Source organism: Anas acuta, chromosome 4, assembly GCF_963932015.1.
Source record: "Anas acuta chromosome 4, bAnaAcu1.1, whole genome shotgun sequence".
In the NCBI taxonomy this organism is placed as follows: domain Eukaryota; kingdom Metazoa; phylum Chordata; class Aves; order Anseriformes; family Anatidae; genus Anas; species Anas acuta.
Window position 1 is genome coordinate 57,055,623 of NC_088982.1, and position 19,534 is coordinate 57,075,156.

General features: G+C 36.1%; 1 long non-coding RNA gene and 2 other non-coding genes across 4 annotated transcripts in view; all 3 read right to left on the reverse strand.

Annotated features, from left to right (window-relative positions):
- The window catches only part of LOC137855269 (uncharacterized), a 132,266-nt gene extending 112,966 nt beyond the window's left edge, over positions 1 to 19,300 (reverse strand). For both annotated transcript variants that reach the window (XR_011095658.1, XR_011095659.1), the window contains exon 1: positions 19,118 to 19,300. This is a non-coding gene — a long non-coding RNA (uncharacterized lncRNA). The remainder of the gene's footprint in view (positions 1 to 19,117) is intronic.
- Positions 11,199 to 11,272, reverse strand: TRNAN-GUU (transfer RNA asparagine (anticodon GUU)). Its single transcript has one exon. It is a non-coding gene; the product is annotated as a tRNA-Asn (tRNA).
- Positions 11,287 to 11,393, reverse strand: LOC137856588 (U6 spliceosomal RNA). The gene has a single exon (XR_011096607.1). It is a non-coding gene; the product is annotated as a U6 spliceosomal RNA (small nuclear RNA).
- Positions 19,301 to 19,534: the final 234 nt, after the last annotated feature.

Sequence of the window (19,534 nt, forward strand, 5' to 3'; positions counted from 1 at the left end):
TGTTTTAACTGGAAAAATAAGATAAAAATAAGAAATGAAATTAGAACTTAAATAAAATAAGAAATAAGGAGAAAAAGGAATATAAATCTATTTTGATTCAGGGCTCTTGAAATGTTTAATTCTGCAGATCCCCAAATGTAATTATGGGAAACTATCCTGCCAATTTCTGCTTTAAATAATGCACTCTGACTCATGCATATTTTCTGACTGGCATGAGTCTGACTCATGCATTTAGTATTTCTCAGGGGTCAGTATTGGGACTGGCACTGTTTACATCTTTGTCAGTGACATGGGGAATGAAATTGAGTGTACCCTCAGCAAGTTTGCCAATGACACCAAGCTGTGTGGTGCGGTTGACACACTGGAGGGAACGAAATGAGTCCTGAGGAGGGCCACAAAGATGATCAGGGGGCTAAAGCACCTCTCCTATGAAGACAGGCTGAGGGAGTTGGGGTTGTTCAGCCTGGAAAAGAGAAGGCTCTGGGGACACCTTATAGCAGCCTCCCAGTACCTAAAAGGGGCCTACAAGAAAGCTGTGGAGGGACTCTTTGTAAGTGTAGTGAGAGGACAAGGGGCCTTATACTAAAAAGGGGTAGCCTTATATTAAGGAAGAAATTCTTTACTCTGAGGATGGTGAGGCACTGGCACAGGTTGCGCAGAGAAACTGAGGATACCCCATCCCTAGAATTGTTTAAGGCCAGGCTGGATGGGGCTGTGAGACCCCGATCTAGTGGGAGGTGTCCTTGTCTATGTCAGGGGGGTTGGAATTAGGTGATCCTTAAGATCTCTTCCAACCCAAACCATAGTATAATTCTGTGATATTTCCAGGTTACAACACAGGTAGTAAAACCATACACAAGGTGAATTCTCAGCTGTTCATTTAAGACATCTTCATAGGGCTTTTAGCATATGAAGGACATAAGCATGGCCAGAATGAAGATGCACAACTTGTAGATCTTTGCAAAAATATCTGCAGTCTGTAGCTTGTGAAACATTTTGGCTCCCCTGAAACACTGAGAAATGTGGAGAGTTCTCTGCAACTTAGCAGTGCACTCTGCTCAGTTTCTTCTTCTGAGAATAGAAAAAACTAGCATTAATGAAGTTTTCCTTTTTTTTTTTTTTTTTTTTTTTTTTTTTTTCTGATTCCTCTTGTCTCATATGGTGGACTACAGGACCCAGGTGGACCCCTCTTGTCCCAGCTTCAGAGATGAGGCTGTTGTGCCTCCATGACCCCAGGTCCAGCCAGCAGCAAGGCTGAGGATGTATCCCTGATAGCATGCACATATGCACAAACACACACACACTGCTGGCACAGCTGGCAACATATGTTATAGATTCATTAACTGATTAGAAGCCACACCATGAGGAGAATAATCAGCTAGATCTTTGGGCCTTTCATTTTGACCATAGGTTATGACAACAGTACTAAAGGAATGAAGGAGAACACCACACCAAAATTAGACTACTGCCAGAAGGTTTATGTGCAAATAAAACAGATCACATCTGTCATTAGAACATTGCATATTCTTCTCTTTTATATCCTATTTGTGATACTTTTATGGATAGGTCCAAAGAAATGTGTGGCCATTTTCTACTGTACTTGAAATACACAGCTAAGAAAATGATCTGTCCCATTAGCACTACTTATACAGGCTTACATATTAATCTGTCATCTCACTTATTTGAAGAAAAATAAACATGCAACTAGATTGCATCTTTCTGAAGAATAAGGATGACCGGGAAAGTTTGAAAAAGAAAAAGATGACCACAAGAACATATTCCTGCAGCTTGCAAGTGAAGTGTACAAACATAGAAGATGGGTTTGTAAACTTTAATGGTCTTACAGCATTGCTGGACAAGAGGTGAAGAGAAGGCAGAGCAGTGGTCCTGGCTGGTTTATAGACAAGGTGGCAGATGTACCTTCAATAAAAGTTAAGCCTATGGAAGAAAAGACTGACAGCTTCTTTAAGGTCTTAAAACACTGTGACATGTTGTAATATTCTGCATGTATTCTGCATTTACTAAAATGCCTTACTTTTAGCACAGAAATGTGACTAAAGTATATCATATGACTTAAAACATATTTGCAGATTGTGTATGTATTTTAGAATCAAAGACGATTTGGGACTTGGAGAGATGTCTAAATTTTGAACTGTGATTCTTTATTCCCTGCTTAATTCCCCACTAATCCTTAAGGTCTATAAACTCAAATAATGCCTTAGTTTCCATTGGCATTTAACAGCCCATTTGTGAGAATGACCCTAATATTTCAGGCAAGTCTCTGTAGGGCAGTTGTTTGCCTGTATGGTACCTAAACCAAATCCACCTTTGCACATTAAATAGGGCAATGCTTCTCTTCCAAAGGACAGTAGAACCAATAGAGGCAGGGCAGCATACAGCTTGCATGGAAGAGAAAAGATTTATTTTAAACTACTGGCATTGCAGTGACTACAGCTCACAGCACCAGAGGTTTCAGTTTTCACCTTTCTCTGGGGTGATGTGAATTCAAATCTCTTGCCTTCTCTCTGAACTATGACAGCCACGATGCCATTTGGAAGCAGACTCATCCTGTTGAAGCCAAGTAATTGTGAAGAAAAGCCACCTGGGTGAGAAGAAAAACTGGTATGTGTCTCTGTAGTTTAGTAGTTAACAGCAGTCTCCTGGAGTATGATATTTAACACAATAAAAGGAGCTCAAACTACACCTGCTCTAGCATGGTACAAGTTTTTCTACAGCTTTTTCTGTCCTTTGAACATGTCCTGAAAGGAAAGAATGAGAACTGTTTCATTTTTCAGAGAAAAATCATAGGCCTTTGTCTTACAAAGAGGTTTCTGCACTGACAGCCCTGCAAGAAAGTACACACCTTGTTGAAAGAATTCATGCTAGTTCTAAGAAAAGGCAAATAAACTTATCTCTGTATTTCCATCTCTAGCTGCTCAATAACTACATTGTCAAATATTTAACTTTCTTTAGCACCATGCTGAGGGTCTTGATCCTTAACTCAGTAGGACACAGTTTTTTCTCCATTAAATGTCAAAGAATATTTCTTTCTTGCAGTCACTCTTATTTGTAAACAAGGAAAAATAATAGGTAAATGTGACAGAGATTTACCTAACTTGCTGACTATACATGTAAATAGTACAGAAATTTATACTGAATAGCATGGAAGTATAACATGCTGAAGAGAAATAATCTGTGTCTTCTTAAGACGCTTTTTTTTTTTCTTTCAAAGAAATTCTTCTTTCATATACAGCCAGGGACGTGGAGGATATGTTCTTGTATGAAATGGAAGATTTTTACAATGAATATTACTTATTTTTTATATTTCAATATTTTCAATTGAAAAAAAAATGCAAGTTTGAAATCTTTAATATCTGAAGTTTTACTAAGTTTAAGATTAGATAAAGTATTTATATATAAACCCATCTTTTGCCTAAAGATAGGAAAGTGAATCCCCCACACCCTTCCCAGATATATCCAAAGATTTTTACTTATTACTGACATTAGGGTAGGTGCCAATAACAGTTTTCCAGATGGTTGTCATTCTAAAGTGCAACAAAAACACAGATCCTTGAAGCTACTAACAGCCTCCATAATTATTATTTTAAGTCTTCTGTGAGAACATTATAAACATTTAAAGTGGATACTCAAAGGGGTTTCTGAGTGACCTTAGGAAATCCTCAGTAGTCTTCTGACTTGTGATGGCTTATGCAAATATTTATTAACAGCTCTTTCTTATTGTCATACAGAATCCATGCTCTTCTCCTTTCCTATCATATAGTACTGAGCCCTGGGAAAATAATGTGTAATACAGTACTGTAAAATTTCATTATTTTATGAAGGTCTTAAAATACTTTGTGTTTTGTATTGCTTGTTGCTTTGTTTCTGAAAATGTTAAATATGGTAAAATGTGTTCAAGTTAAAAATATATTTAGCCTGATGAATCAGCCAAAAAGGTGGAAAATTATTCCATTTTCAGGAAAAATGATGGAAAATGTGATCTAAAGTATTTCTAAGCACCATAATACCAAAAAAGTGAAAGAAAACTCACAGTTTACAATTTAGTCAATAATTCATGACATTGCTGCAGGTTTTCTTAATTTTGAATAGTTATTTCATGATTTCTGAGCATTTTAAGGTAGAAATACCTAAAGATTTATAAGATACAGTGTATCAACAGTAAATATTTTAATATGTATTTTGAATATATTATTTTGAATATTCCAACCTCCCTGCCCATGGGGAACCATGCCAGGGGAATTAGAAAATCTTTAGGGTCCCTTCCAACCCAAACCATCCTATGATCCTACAATCCCATGATTTGTTTGTTTCCAAACAAAAAATGCAAAATGATAAGTAAGATCCTAGAAATTCAAAGGTTAAGTCTGATTAATTTTTTGTACTTATTCAACCTCGAGGATTTTCCATAAAGTCTGCAGACTACGAGTAACTTGAACAGCTGTGAAAGAAATATGATGTTACTTGCACAGTTTTCATTCCCCTTGCTGATATCAAGACTTGAGGAAGGACCATCACCATCAAATATCATAGAATCATAGAATCATTAAGTTTGGAAAAGGCCTTCAAGACCATCTGGTCCAATTGTACCCCTACCACCAATATCACCCACTAAATATAACTGACTACCTCAATATAGAGTCAGGTTTGTAGCCGGGAAGTGTCAAAGTTGGTCATTGCCCATTATGTGGAAATAATGTTAAGAATATTTTAATAGTTGGCAGTGTTGACTACAATATTTAAAGAGAACTGTGAGAAGAGGGAGAAAAAAGGAGCTTTAAGAAACAGAAACACAGAGAGGGGAAGTAGTGAGATGGAATAACAGAGATAAATGCAGAATATACACACAGTCTAGTTGATGGTACCTCATTCCATATCTGAATTCAGAAAGGAAGTTTCTAAGGACCTCATTTCCTCCAGTTGAGTCTAATAAAATGTTAGCAGACATTCTTTCCTTCATCTTCACAAGGTGAGCATTTAAGTGTAGAGCAGGTTGATAAAAGAGATCCATAATGGTTGAGATAAAAGGTATATTGGCCTATGCAAGAACATTATTTGCCTATGCCTCTTGCCAGCACTAAGTTTCCTTTGGTACATCACTAGAGAGTCAGTTAAACAATCTCAAATGTTCTTAAATGCTAATTGGCAGAGCTGAGTGGAAGCGAGCTTGGTTGTTTCAATTGCATCATGCATCTTCTAAGCTCATTTCTCTAAGCATGGGATAAAGTTTTTGTAGCTGATCTGCACTTTGTTTTGTTGGTAGTGTGTGTGTCTTAAAAATCCAATTCTGTACCTACATTCCACGTGTTTATATATTCATATCTGCTCTTTATTTAACAACATCTCTGACATTTAAGGAGGAAATTATTCTTTTAAAAAAAAAATAAATAAAGAGAGAGAGAGAGAGAATGCTCTAAATTCACAATGTATGCCTGGAAAAATTGTGTGGCATTTTAAGTAGAGAAGACTACTTAACTAATTATAAAACTCTTGGGAATGTTCAGCCAATGAAATCCAGTGATTGACTGCATGTTGCTAACCTCCTAGATTTAAATAGACATTGACTCACTGCAAAAGTGGTCACAGCAACAGATTGTTCCATGTGGAGTGGAGAAGGAGGACATAGAGAAACTCTGCACCTGAAATACTTTTATACAAGCACAGACAGACACAGTGATATACATACAAACACTTACAAATGTGCTTTCCAAGAGCCATATAAAATCTTTACAACCTGTTAAGAGCTTTGCACCTGGCAGTACTGGGAGTCTACGCAATCAAGATATAAAAATAAGAATACAACTGTTTGGTTTTGCTTCATCATCTAATATCTTGACTTTGTTCTGCTCAGCAAACAATCCTTAAATCAACTGTAGATTAATCATCAAATTACATAAGCGAAATTGTATGAGAGCAGGTTAATATAGTTTATACATATTTAGTATATATAGATATAAATGAAATCTGAACTTGTAAAGAGAAAATTACTTCTGATTTACTTTTACTTCACATTTTCTTTAATCAGAAGGGCTTGGGTTGTAAAAAGTCACATGCCAACCCACCACCCACACAGTGATATTTTAAATGCTCACTACCACAGCAACACGATGCCCTAATCACTGATGAGTTCTTGAGGTAAATTGATTTTGAAGGCTTCATTCATGAGCCAAAAAAAAAAAAAAAAGATGTTATGGTGACAGTTTGGAACCAAGCAGTCCCATTTCAGTGTGTATACCAATAAATGATAATTAACAATACATACATACATACCACCATGTGAAAGAAAAATATATTGATTCAAAAACCAAAATACTTGAGCAGATGACACAGTAGTGGAACCAGCTTCATGTTACCAGAATAATCCTACAGGAAACTTTTATGCTACGTATACTTAAGGTACTTCCATAGTCTCTTTTAGCGTCTGAATAGCTTAGTATCGTTATGATTCTTGTTATAATATTAAAAATAATTAATAATCAATAATAACACCATTGTACACCTAGTGATCTAAGAGTATGGAAAAATGAATTGGGCAAAGATGCAGTAAGAAAAAGAAAACTTTTCCCATTACAGTTATGCTCTTGAAAAGTTGGACTATTTTTCCTCTGAACTGTTGCTGTGATACATGGATGCAAAATTATTACAAGAATGTAGAGCCTTAAACTGCTCACTGAACAGGTTTTTCTTTAGTTGGGTGCTCATAGCAACCTTTAAAAGTGCTGCACTGAATCCTCAGTTCTCTTCATAGAAGAGCTGTCTCACCTCATCAAGATGAAGAAAAAAACCTGTATTGAATATATGCATATATGCCTAGAATATTTGTGTTTTCAGCCAAAAAATGCACACTAAACTTTGATCCTATGAAAGCAAATCACTCACTGATTTGTTTTCAAAACAAACATACAAGTCTACTGATCTTTTCAGAATATGGAAAAGCTGGATCTAGTTTTGAATTTAAAAATTCCTAATAATGGACTGCTTAAAAACAGTGCCAATCAATTCTTGTTGACTTTGAAATTTCTTTGCTAGAGCAATTCATTAATTTAATACATACAGTGGCTCACAAGCTTAGCAGACCAGAAGATACATAGATACATGCATGTATGTTTTTTTTTGTTGTTTTTTGTTTTTTGTTTTTTTTTTTTATCTTCCCTATAAAGTATTTATAGATAGTGTGAGAACATGATAGGAGAAAAAAAGAAACAAACATAACCTGTGAATCTCTCCATAGAGTTTTCTTAGTAGTTATACAGTATCGATAAGCACATCTAACTGCTGGGGTTGTGGTATTCCCATATGATGACAATTACAGTGATATTCTTATCATATTCATAGCCTGAGAAAGATACTTCCCCTCAAATCCTGTGAATCAGTCTATCACAGAGTTCATTTACCCAGAGACAGAGAAATTCTCCCAGAGGGAGAATGCCTGCTGAGTAAAAAGGTGTCGCTGGTTGCTTTAATGATTCTAATAAACTTTGAGACTGTAGCTAGTCACATAATGTATATTATATATATATATATATAAAACACTACAATATATAGCATGCATAATATATAGAATTATAATATAGTGTACATATATAGTAAAGTTTAAATATTTTTACTAATAACTAGTACTAGAAGATTCATTTTGCTTTACACATTCTTAGTATACATTCTTACATATTTTATATCTGAAGCCACCCTAGTGTAATCTATAAAATCTTCAGCAGTGAATTCTTATTAGTTAAGATTTAAAAAGTTTTTGGAAATGTGCCTACAAATCTGAGAACAATATTAAGTCCTTAGCTCACAAAGGAGAAGCTTGCAAACTCTAATGGCATTACCAACAATAATCTCTAGTCCCCTTGGCATTCAGACCAATAGCTTTCGGGGTTTTCTCAGAGAGCCTACACAGTGCTCCCGTGCAAGAGTTGAAAGTATCTTTTTCTCCTTGTATAGGTCCTATTCTTTTACAGGTAAATTCCAAATCAACTGTCTGCACTATTACTTTCAACACAGTTTAACCTTTTTTTCCTTCACTGGTAGTGTTGGAAGCTCCGACACTGTCAGTCATTGTATTGTGCTTAGGGAAGGAGAGCAGCGTGGTGGTGCTTAGCTGCCCCTCACTGTGAGACCACTCCAGCCATCCTGAGAACAAGCCCTGTGTACACAGCAATGCAACTGGACCATTCAGCCACAAAGGACAATATGAGATGCAGTACTAGAGCTACAGTTTCAGCAACAAGCCAAAGCATTTATTCCAGTTAAACTCTTTCAGGCACTCCAATATAACAATAACGTACTACTATTAACAAACGTCATTACATTCTTTATGAAGCAAGGCATGTGTATACATAGCACTAAAAGCACTAATCTGTGGTGGTATGATGATTTATATCTGATCAAATTCATACCAAACTTGACTTGGTCTCAATCCAAACTCCATCTAAGCACTTGTTTGTTGTAGATCCGAAAATAATCTAGACATAGTCAAAGTATATAATTAGTTTCCTGGTCTGGATGTTATAGAAACTGCAGTACAATTCCAAATATAACCAACCATACTTTATTCAGAACAAACTAAAAATACCTCATATTTTATCCCTAGATTTAAAATATTATTTTCACATTTTTAGAAAAATTATAACATATTCAGAACTCAGAGATGAGTAGTAGATAAAGCTTTTGTAAATTTCAAAGAGATTAGGTTTACATGAACCTAAACATTGATGCCTATTTGTTGTTCCTTTAAGAGATCAGTTTAGAGATGAGTTAATAATAACTTCAATAATAATAATAATTATAACAGTAATAATAATAACAGTTAATAATAACTTTTGAAGAACTAACTAGCACTAGTTAAAGTTGATGGAAATGCTTATGTCTGAAGCTGCCAGAACACAGCTAATCTTTTAGTACAGAGAGGGATTTCTCCATTCTCACCTTTTAAAGGGGATAGATGTTTTTATCTTATCTTTATCTTTTATTTTTTTTTATCTCATCTAAAAGATGTTCACTTTTTAGGGAAATCCCATGAGAAGAATAAATTCAAACAGCTCATGGTTTTGCTTACAGCTGCTTTCACAAAAGTGGAAATATCACTCTTCTGATTTACCTATGGCCCTGTCTTGTACAACTTGTCTTCAAAAACACTCCTAGAGATGCTCAAAGAAAAGCCCAAGACCTGAGATACTAAGGTAGCATTATTCTGCAAATTCAAACAGATCAAGTAGCAATGTATAGATTTTCACGGTTCTCCACATAATTGCATTATGCGTGGCGCTTTGTGACATATGCAGGCTTGGCAGAGCACACATTGTCTAGTCACTTTTCAGCAATGAAACTACAAACACGAAGTGTCACTTATGATTCAAGTGGTTCATAATGTACCAGTGCTTCAAGTGGATGAAATAATCACACATTATCAAAGTCAGCTATCAAGAAATCGTGGTATTGTCTCCTTTTTTGCTGGAGTGAGGTGAAGGCAACTAATTGATTTATTAACCAAAGTCACTGATTTAACCAAGTCACTGGTTTATTCTTTTTTCCAGAGCAGCTGCCACTTGAAATTCCCTTTAAAAAAGCATATATAACAAAGGCTCAGTGAACTGGTTTTTCTTTGAGATTGTACTTTTTGGAACAGCATATGCATTTACTTAAATGAAATCTCAGTCTCTGGCCTCCCTCCAGGTTCTTAGGCATATCATAACATTTAGAAATGACAATTAAAGCATCTCATGATTTTCCACTACAATACCTTAACTAATAATTTCTCTAAAAGCAAAAACATTAAAAAATCTACCAAAGCAGAGTGATAGAAACTGCTTTTTAATCCTCAGTTGAGTTCACATACAAAGCCCCTAATCTCTTTCAAAGCCTGCAAAAACAAAAACAAAAATTCTTTCCATTCAGTTCAGGAGGATGAAAATACAACTAGGCTTTTTTGATTTCTAGAAGTATTGCAAGTTCTTAATTCTGGAAATTACCTTATCATCTGATTTTGTTGATGATAACCAGAAATCACCAACATTTCAGAACTTTAAAATACAAGACTAATACATTAAAAGTCTACCTAAACCCTCTACCTAAATCAAATAATGCACATGCCATCTCTACAGATCCACAAGTTTCTCCCTGTAAGTGAAAATATCACCCAATAGAACAAGAACGGATTAATATATTTTTAGTAAAAAAAAAATATATAATTCCTTGGATTATTGTTACTAATAATTATTTTCTCTAAACTCTCAGATTAAAGTTTGTCTATTAGCAGATAAAAGATGTAGCAGATATTTCCTGAGTATATTTCCTTAAGCTACCTGCATGTTTTTAGAAGAAATCACTAGTAAAGCTAGAGTTTGTGGGCAGCACAAGACAGGATGAAAGAAATGCCAATGAACCTAGTGTTCAGGGTACACAGCATGGGGTAACTGCAGCCAGGAACCAGGCAGCACAAGAAGTTGCTTGCTGACTGTAACTGCTCTAATACATTTTGTATACGTTACTACACAAATAGGTATAGGCATCCCGCAAATTTCTAGGGGCAATTCTAGACACAGGCTGGACACAACAACCTAGTAGGTGCTTTGCTGGACCTGCCGCATGCAATCTAGAATAAACTGTTCAGATGTGCAGTAACTGATGGAAGTATTTGCTACAGTGACCAGGAAGCAGCAGAAGTTCACAGAATCACAGAATCGTCTAGGTTGGAAGAGACCTCCAAGATCACCGAGTCCAACCTCTGACCTAACACTAACCAGTCCTCCACTAAACCATATCACTAAGCTCTATATCTAAACGCCTTTTAAAGATCTCCAGGGATGGTGACTCCACCACTTCCCTGGGCAGCCCATTCCAATTCCTAACAACCCTTTCAGTAAAGAAGTGTTTCCTAATATCCAACCTAAACCTCCCCTGGAGCAACTTTAGTCCATTCCCCCTCGTCCTGTCACCAGGCATGTAGGAGAACAGACCAACCCCCACCTTGCTACAGCTTCCTTTGAGGTACCTGTAGAGTGCAATAAGGTCACCCCTGAGCCTCCTTTTCTCCAGGCTGAACAACCCCAGCTCCCTCAGCTGCTCCTCCTAAGATTTGTTCTCCAGACTCCTCACCAACTTTGTTGCCCTTCTCTGGACTTGCACCTCAATGTCCTTCTTGTAGCGAGGGGTCCAAAACCAAAAAACATGGGCACCCACGTCCCTGGGTGGGCTCGAACCACCAGCCTTTCGGTTAACAGCCGAACGCGCTGACCAGTTGCGCCACAGAGACCTGTGACATCCCTCAAAAATATGGAATACTTCATGAATTTGTGTGTCATCCTTGCACAGGGGCCATGCTAACCTTCTCTGTACTGTTCCAATTTTAGCATATGTGCTGCCGAAGTGAGCACAAGGGAGGAGGGTGAGCAGCAAGACATCAGGCTCAGGATGGCAGAGTTCAGCACGCTCAGGGAAGTGAGAATTTTTTACTCAAAATTCTCCATTCAAAACAAAACAAAACAGAAACAAACAAACAAACAAAAACACATGGGATGAATTTTACACTATGCCCACTGCATATCACCATGTATCCACATGCTCAGCAAGCATTCTCATGTACCCAATGGTTCTTTCTGAGACTCAGTTGTGCTCCCAAGATCTTTTCTCTAAATGCCATGAAGCATTGTTAAAATTGGCACTAAAACTAATCTGGCGCATGTCAACACCAAATGTCATAGCTGCACATAGCTGGCCTGTAAATAATTCCTCAAATGGCACCAGTGTAACCACGGTAATAAAACAAATAGGCTGCCATTAAGTATCAAATAAACAGTCTGGAAAAAATGAAATATGCTACATCAAAAAATGCATTTACATTGTTTTGGGTGGGCATGTGACTTCACAATTTCTAAAAGAAATCCTTCATCACATTCACAGCATCACATCATACAAAGATATGCATCAAAATTTGTACTTTTTAAAAAAGAAGTTTTGCTGGCAAGTAGTAGTTATTTTGAGTCAGTGAAGTCCATTGAACTCAGGAAATATGCTGTCACATCAATAAACAAAAGGTGGTTAGGATTTGATAAAAGTGTGGTTCTTAAGTAAGATCACAATTGAGATATGAAATTTAAATGACCTTGATGACAGTTTCTTAGAGGCTTGACTTTCTATATTAAAACATTGATTTTACAATGGGATGTTGAATGATTTTTGAGTATTTTTATCTGTCTTAAATAAATAAGAAATCTTTTCTTAAATAACTGGAAAGATGGATATAGGTGTCCACTTTATTTAAAATCAATTTCTTTTTAATATGAGGTCACTTTCATTGGGTCAGGTTCTAGAGGTTCACCTAGAAAAATAAAGATTTATTATCACTCTAAGATTTGATGTCTTTTCCCACAAGGAAATATGCATAAAATTGCAAGCATAAACTTTGGAAGATAATTTTGACATTCAGCATCTAATGAACATCCTGGGGGCAGAGTGTGTGTGGAGGGAACCAGACTTGGATCAACATAGTCAAAGGCACATGCCTCTAGAGCCAAGTCAATTTTGTTTGTTTCACTTCCTGGAATGTAAAATGGGAAAACAAATATATATTGTGATCAAATGAATTCAGGTTGCTGAATTACTTCATAGGATTTAGAGAGATCAAGTGAATTTTTCTATAACAAAGCACTCATCGTTTTTGGCATAGGCAAAGATCAAATGTCAATGTAGCTAACACAAAGCCAAAGTTTGGGAAAGCTGCAGCTGAAACCACTAGTGAGAAAGGAAAATTTATAATTTGACAGACAATCTCTGATAGATTAATCTTTTGTATAGTGTGTTAGGACATTACTACCCTAACCTATGCCAAACCTGTTTCTGACAAACAGTGGTGTCCTGTAGAGAGAGCAGAGAATAAGCTGCATGTTCTTACAGTTGCTTTGGTTCTGACAGTATCACAGTCTGGCTGTGAGCATCCAGATCCTGAAGAAATAATTTTAACTACTCCTAGAATTAAATATATTTTCAACCTAATTGTTTGAGCCTGCCTTCTCATACTTACATAATGTTAAACTCACTGTCCTTTTAATGTTTCATTTCCTAAGTTGTTGCTACAGGCATTAAAATAGCAGTTAACTGCATTTTGGAATGTAGATGAGCTGTGACCTAATTTATTTTTTTTTCTCAGTGCCAAAAGCACTGCTTTTCAAAACAAGCTGTATCAAATCAAAGATTTGCTGAAATTTAATAAGGAAAAGCGTTCAGTTCTAATCCATCAATACAAGCACAGTCCTGTAGTTCATGGAAGTGAATACACCATAGTTCAGTGAATTTGGTGGGTGCTTTGCTCATGTTAATCAACTTATAGTATGTAAGATTATCAAACTGATGTTTCTGTTAAAAGATTTCTCAGCTACTATGGAGAAGTGCTGTCCTGGTCACACAAATGTAGGTTCTGTGGGTACTATTCAGAGATAAAAATTGCATTTTTGTCCATTCATTTAAAGCAATAAAAATCCATCAGTGACATTTATAATGAAATAATTTCTAATCAAGGTCTGTCTTTCAGGCTGAATAATCCAGTATCAGTGATAAATTTACATATCCATGCAGATTACCAGACTTTACTGACTATTTTGAAATAGTAGTTTTGTGGCTGCGTTGGCCAACAGAATGAATAAATTTAACAGCTGAAAGGAAGTTAGTAAAGCACAATGGTACCCGGGAGATCAAGTTTTTCCTCAGGCTTCCTACTGGCAATTTCTTGTAGCAATTCTCTATGCATCAGTTTGGTAATTATAAACATGAGGTAAGTATTATTTTATTCTGTTATCCTGTCTTCTCTGTTCAGATTGCAAGCTCTTCAGGACAGAAATGTGTTCATATCTATTCATACACTGTTAGATCTATATATGTCTATACACCACGTCCAAGAACTATGAATAACTCAGCAAGCATGCTTTACTTACACTTGCACTTTAAAAAAAGTATAAGGATTTGATGTATTAAGTGCAACTGTAATACATTAATAACTTTGAAGTAGAGTTATAAACATTTCCTGGATGGATTCAGTATTTTTTTTTTTTATTTCAGAAATAAAAGGAAAAAAAAACGTACCTCAGTTGGAAACACTCTGGAAATTAGTTCTTCCAGAGACAAGATATTCCTTCCTGCAAAAGCACTATAGTCTTCACTGTAGTTTTCTGAGTTCTGTGTAAAAGTGACATTTGCCACTGTACTCTTAGGAGGTAATCTAATCCACAAAAAGCAATACTGCACACTAATACTAAGATACCACAGTACCCTGTTCTCTGGATTTCAGCTTGATTGATCTTAGGCTGCTAAACTTTTGTAATGAGATATAAGCAAAAACATTCAGAGGAAAGATATGTGTAATAAATATGACTCCTCAATGCTAGAAAACACTCCCATCATCTAGGGTAAAAGAGAAAAAGACATACCCTTTCCCTTTTCGTATGAGTAATGACGGTACCAGTTATCTCATTTATTACACTTCCTGATTTGTTTAAGTTCTCATAACTGTGAGCTATTGAGATGACCTGTAGAATTTTTATATTGATTAGGAGAAAAATAGTAAACCTAGACAAAGTACAACTATTCAGAATCAATGGTGATGTGGAATTTTGTAGCCAATCTTTATAAAATTTGTGATGTATCATAATGGCTCCATTATAATCCATTGATACACTTGTATCAGACTTGCTTTCAGCCAAGAATTATGTTTTGTCTTATGTATTCAGATAATTTACATAATATTACCAGATATGACACCCAATTTGCCATTTGCCAAATATATATATATACACTGACAAGTTGGAGAGCTGGGCTCTCCAATAACCAAATATATGAAATTTAACAAGATCAAGTGTTGGATTCTGTAGCTGGGAAGAGGCAACCCTGGCTGTACGTACAGACTGGGGGATGAGGGGCAAGTTAAACACGAGCCATCAGCATGCCCTGGCAGCCAGGAGGGCCATCCATAACGTGGGGTGCATCAGGCCCAGCACTGCCAGCCAGGTGAGGGAAGGGATTGTCCTGCTCTGCTCTGCGCTGGGCAGCCTCACCTCGAGGATGGTGTGCACCACAATCTAAGAAGGACATAAAGCTATGAGAAAGTGTCTAAAAGAGTTCTATGAAGATATTGTATTGTCTAGGGAGCAATATGTATGAAGAGAGGCTGAGGCCCCTTGGTTTGCTCAGCCCAGAGCAGAGCAGGCTGAGGGGAGGCCTCATGGCGGCCTGCAGCTCCCTCACGAGGGGAGCGGAGGGGCAGGCGCTGAGCTCTGCTCTCTGGGGACAGTGACAGGATCCGAGGGGACGGCATGGAGCTGGGACAGGGGAGGGTCAGGCTGGGGGTTAGGGGAAGGTTCTGCACCCTCTGGGGATCCCTTTGTGGATCATTTTCAACTCTAGATATTCTATGATTCTACGAATAATCCTATGAGAACTGCTACCTGTTACATATGCCATAAAAACAGTTAAACTTGACAGCTTCTACAATCATTTTAGCATTACATTTGAGTTCAGTAGTTTGTAGTAAAAATGGTAAAAATACAGTTATGATCAGTCAGAATCAAAACAAGTTCATCAAAAGAATTTTCTTTGGAATTTGGACAATTATAATAAGTGGTTTTGTATCTGTCTCCAGCCCCTACACATTCTATTCAACCTGCAGCTATTTTTCTGTTCAGTAGTAGTAAACAAAGAATAAAAATATCTGTCAAAATGGTTTTCTTAAAGACCTGTCATTATAGCAGATTCCGCTGAAATCCCATATAACTCAGAACAGGCCCTCAAAGATCAGAATTTTAAAAAGGGAACTGTAAATAAAAGTTTAGTTAACTTAGTATTATACCTTGTTTTGTTCTGTCCATACTCCATCTTGCTTTTGAAACCTTTTCCAACATTGTATACACAATTTTTTCTGCCTTCTGGACACATTACCTCCAGATAATCTGAGACTCGAAGATACTGTGCATGTGCTTTGCATATTAAGCCATGATTGTTCTACTTATCTGTATTTCTAGAGGCTTGAACAAATATATGTCATGTGAACGATCCCCTATTAAATCTTGTTTATACTTGGCATGATGTTCAGTATCAATATCATTCAGGTTATTCTTAGAATTTGTGTATCAAAATGATTGAAAAACCGAACAGATGCTTCTTAGCCGGCTCAAAAGCAGTCTGTAAAATGAAAACTGTAGTGGGCAAATCTTCCAAACAGAGGCACAGGCAAGAACGAAGTACTACAATCACCATAATAAAAGGAACAAAGATTCCATTACAGTACCACAGGAAGATACAAGGAAGAGAGCCAGAGGGCAGCTAGATGGAAATTTAACATAAATTTTAACACAAGGTGGGAATATCTGCCAAGAAAGGCAAGACAAGGCAGGATTATGATCTAGCCTTGCAAAAGGCAAATGCCTTTTTGCCTTGCAAAATTATGATCTTACCTTGCAGGGTAAAACAGTAAAATATGTAGCCAATACAATTAGTCAAAAATTCATAAGTAAACAACAGTGGAACTATAGCTGAACAGAAATGTTGCTGGTTACAAACACATGCAGAAATTAATAACTTCTGAGGGTCTGAATGAGCTACTGAGAAGAACAGAGAACATAATGATAAGCACTGAAATAAAAGGAAATTGATAAATTCATGTATTTGAAGAAGTGTCATTAGCCTAAAATATTTACTCGTTATTTGAATTAAAACACTAATATAAGTGTGATCTAGACATTTAGTCTTGCAGGGTTAGGGTCCCTAATATGTGACTGCTTACTGCAGAAAGTATAAGATGTCCTCTTTTAATTCCTTTTCTATCACCAATATGCAGTGATTCTTTTAATTGAAAAATGAAAACTGTCTTAGCATCTTTTCAGCTTATAAAAACACAGCAATAAATGGGAATTTGTCCAAGACAATGAAGTAAAATGATTATTATCTACCTAACAGTAACTAGCCCTGGTTGTAATTGGGATTGAGGGTTCTTCCGAAACTAGAGATATTATAATCATACTATTTAAATCAGCCTTAGAGGAACTTAATTTCTACTGGAAAAAAAAAATCCTTTAAAAAAAAGATACAATATTTTCATCTGAATGAATAATTCATAATGGATACTATAATTAGCTAACTTGCTTATTTCTTTTTTCTGCTCAAGGTTTGTCCAGGAACAGATTGTCACTTTCACACATTTGGTTTTTATTCAGCATGATTTTTCTTAATTAATCCTCGGGTGAGTAGTTGTTTGTGAAAAGTTATCAAGAATATACATTTCTCATGAATTCAAATTACTTTTCTTTAGTGTTGTGTGTGTGTGTGTGTGTGTGTTTGGTAAAAGCATTTGGTTTCTTTCTGGGTGAGTAATTTTGTGGAGTTTGTATTGATAAGGATTTTGGGAAAAGTTTTAGGTACCTGTTTCAACACTATATGTATTGCACATACTTATAATTAGCATAATAGTGTATTACTATATTAATAATTATTAATAACAAACAATAACAAGTGTATTATTATACTTAGTTCACATAGTTATAATACAGTAACTGCATTGAAATAGATGCCTAAATAACTAGACATCAGTGATGAAAAATAAGAAACCTGAGTCAAAGAAAGTTGCTTTGATCACAATTACATTGCAAATAAAGCCTTCTGATTTTGATCATTACAGTTTCTGACCTGCATCCACCATTTTAAACACAGTTTGTTCTCAATAAATAGATGGGATGGGTGGATAGATAAATAGATGCATGCCGCCTGCAATCACAGCTGACCTATGATTTTCTAACACCTTCCCAACTTTACTGCCTTGTTTATGTACTAATGCAAGATGACAAGACTTCACAGGCAGATCAGAGATTAATCTTTTGTGGGCATGTAGATACAGATTCACCATACGAACTGTCCAGTATCTACATCAGTGTTTTGTAACTAGTCATCCAGACCTTTTCTTGCAATTGGAAATTCCATGCTAAAGTGGGGTGTACTGTTGTCACAAAACACTCAACACTGCAGAATCAATGTTAACTACATTGCAATATATGACTACAGCACACACTGGGTGATTCAGAGGCCCTGCATTTACATAAAAGTAAGTCAATGAAGTTGTCGTGAATACTAGTGTAGACAATGTTAGATGTATATAAATATATATGTAGGATGAGAAACATATCCTGGAAAACTGCTTAATTTGGTGAAAAGTCCTGGAAATCATGTAACTACAGTGCAGACCCCTTCTTCATCAGCAGTAATCTTACACTGAGCTCACTAAATAAGGTTGGGCCTTTGCATGTAAATTTAACATAGGATTACTTAATTATTTTTACATAGGTGAATATATTTTTCCAGAAATACAAACTCAAAAGAAGTGGAAACAGTTCCATGACTACAAATGAGTGAATGAAAGTTTTTGTAAACCGTGACATTTTAAAGATAGCCTGTCTCTTCTTGTTTGTCCTTCCCTTCCCTTTTTTATTTTTAAATTCTTATTTACAGAGGTGTTCAGAGTCCTGCTAGCTGTGAGAACAAGACAGGCTGGCAGAGCATTATGCTTTTGAAAACTGTAAATACTAAATATGCTCTCATAAGTCTAGAAAATCAATTTATATATGATTCCAAATGAAAGCATAAGACTTGGTAGATATAACTAACAGAGCTATCAGAAATAAAACATTCACTTTTTAAATGTACTTGATTTAAGAGATATAGCCTGTGTTTACTTTGTAACAGCAATTAAAATAAGCCTTAAAATAAGACTGCAAAAAATTTTCCAACAGATCTAAGTAGAATTTTTTTTTTTCTCTGTATAATAATGAGTCAGTAGATATTATATTTTTCTACTGTGCTGCAATGGTTTCTTACACAGTACAACAGAGACCAAAAGTAAATGTGTAGATTTAAACCCTGAACTATATCCAGTAGAAACAGTGAAAATGGGGGAAAATACCATATATTTCTTCAGTAAAATAGCAGTTTTTTAAGCTTCATGTTACATTAATCACTGGGGATGCTTCTGCAATGCAAAAACGCCATATGCCACTAATTCATCTCAAAAAAAAATAAAAAAAATAAATCTCAAGAGCATGGAGATTACAATGTGGAATTAAGTTACCTTGGATGTAGCATCCAGCTGGAAGACAAAACTGAGACTGAAGCTTCAGAAAGTGATGTCCCACCTACTTGGTCTGACAAAGGCCTCCCTGGTTCAGCACCTAGGCTGTAATAAGAGCTACATCAAAGAGTGCTCGGTACTGCAAGTTCCTGACTGATCCCATTGTGCACTCTGATAGCCAGAGAACTGATTGTGGTGGACTGGAAAAGAAACTGCTAAAACACAGCTATACAATGACAGCACTGAGATGACAGCTCCAATTAAGATTGCTGCCAAAATAGTCCTCCGGAGGTTGGATAATTTGCTAGAACTGTTGCTACCCTACTAGCAAGATCAGTTCAATCTTCTTTTACAATACTGAAACAAAGGCACATTAACATATGGTGCAGATCTGTATTATCTGTGTAATTCTCAGCT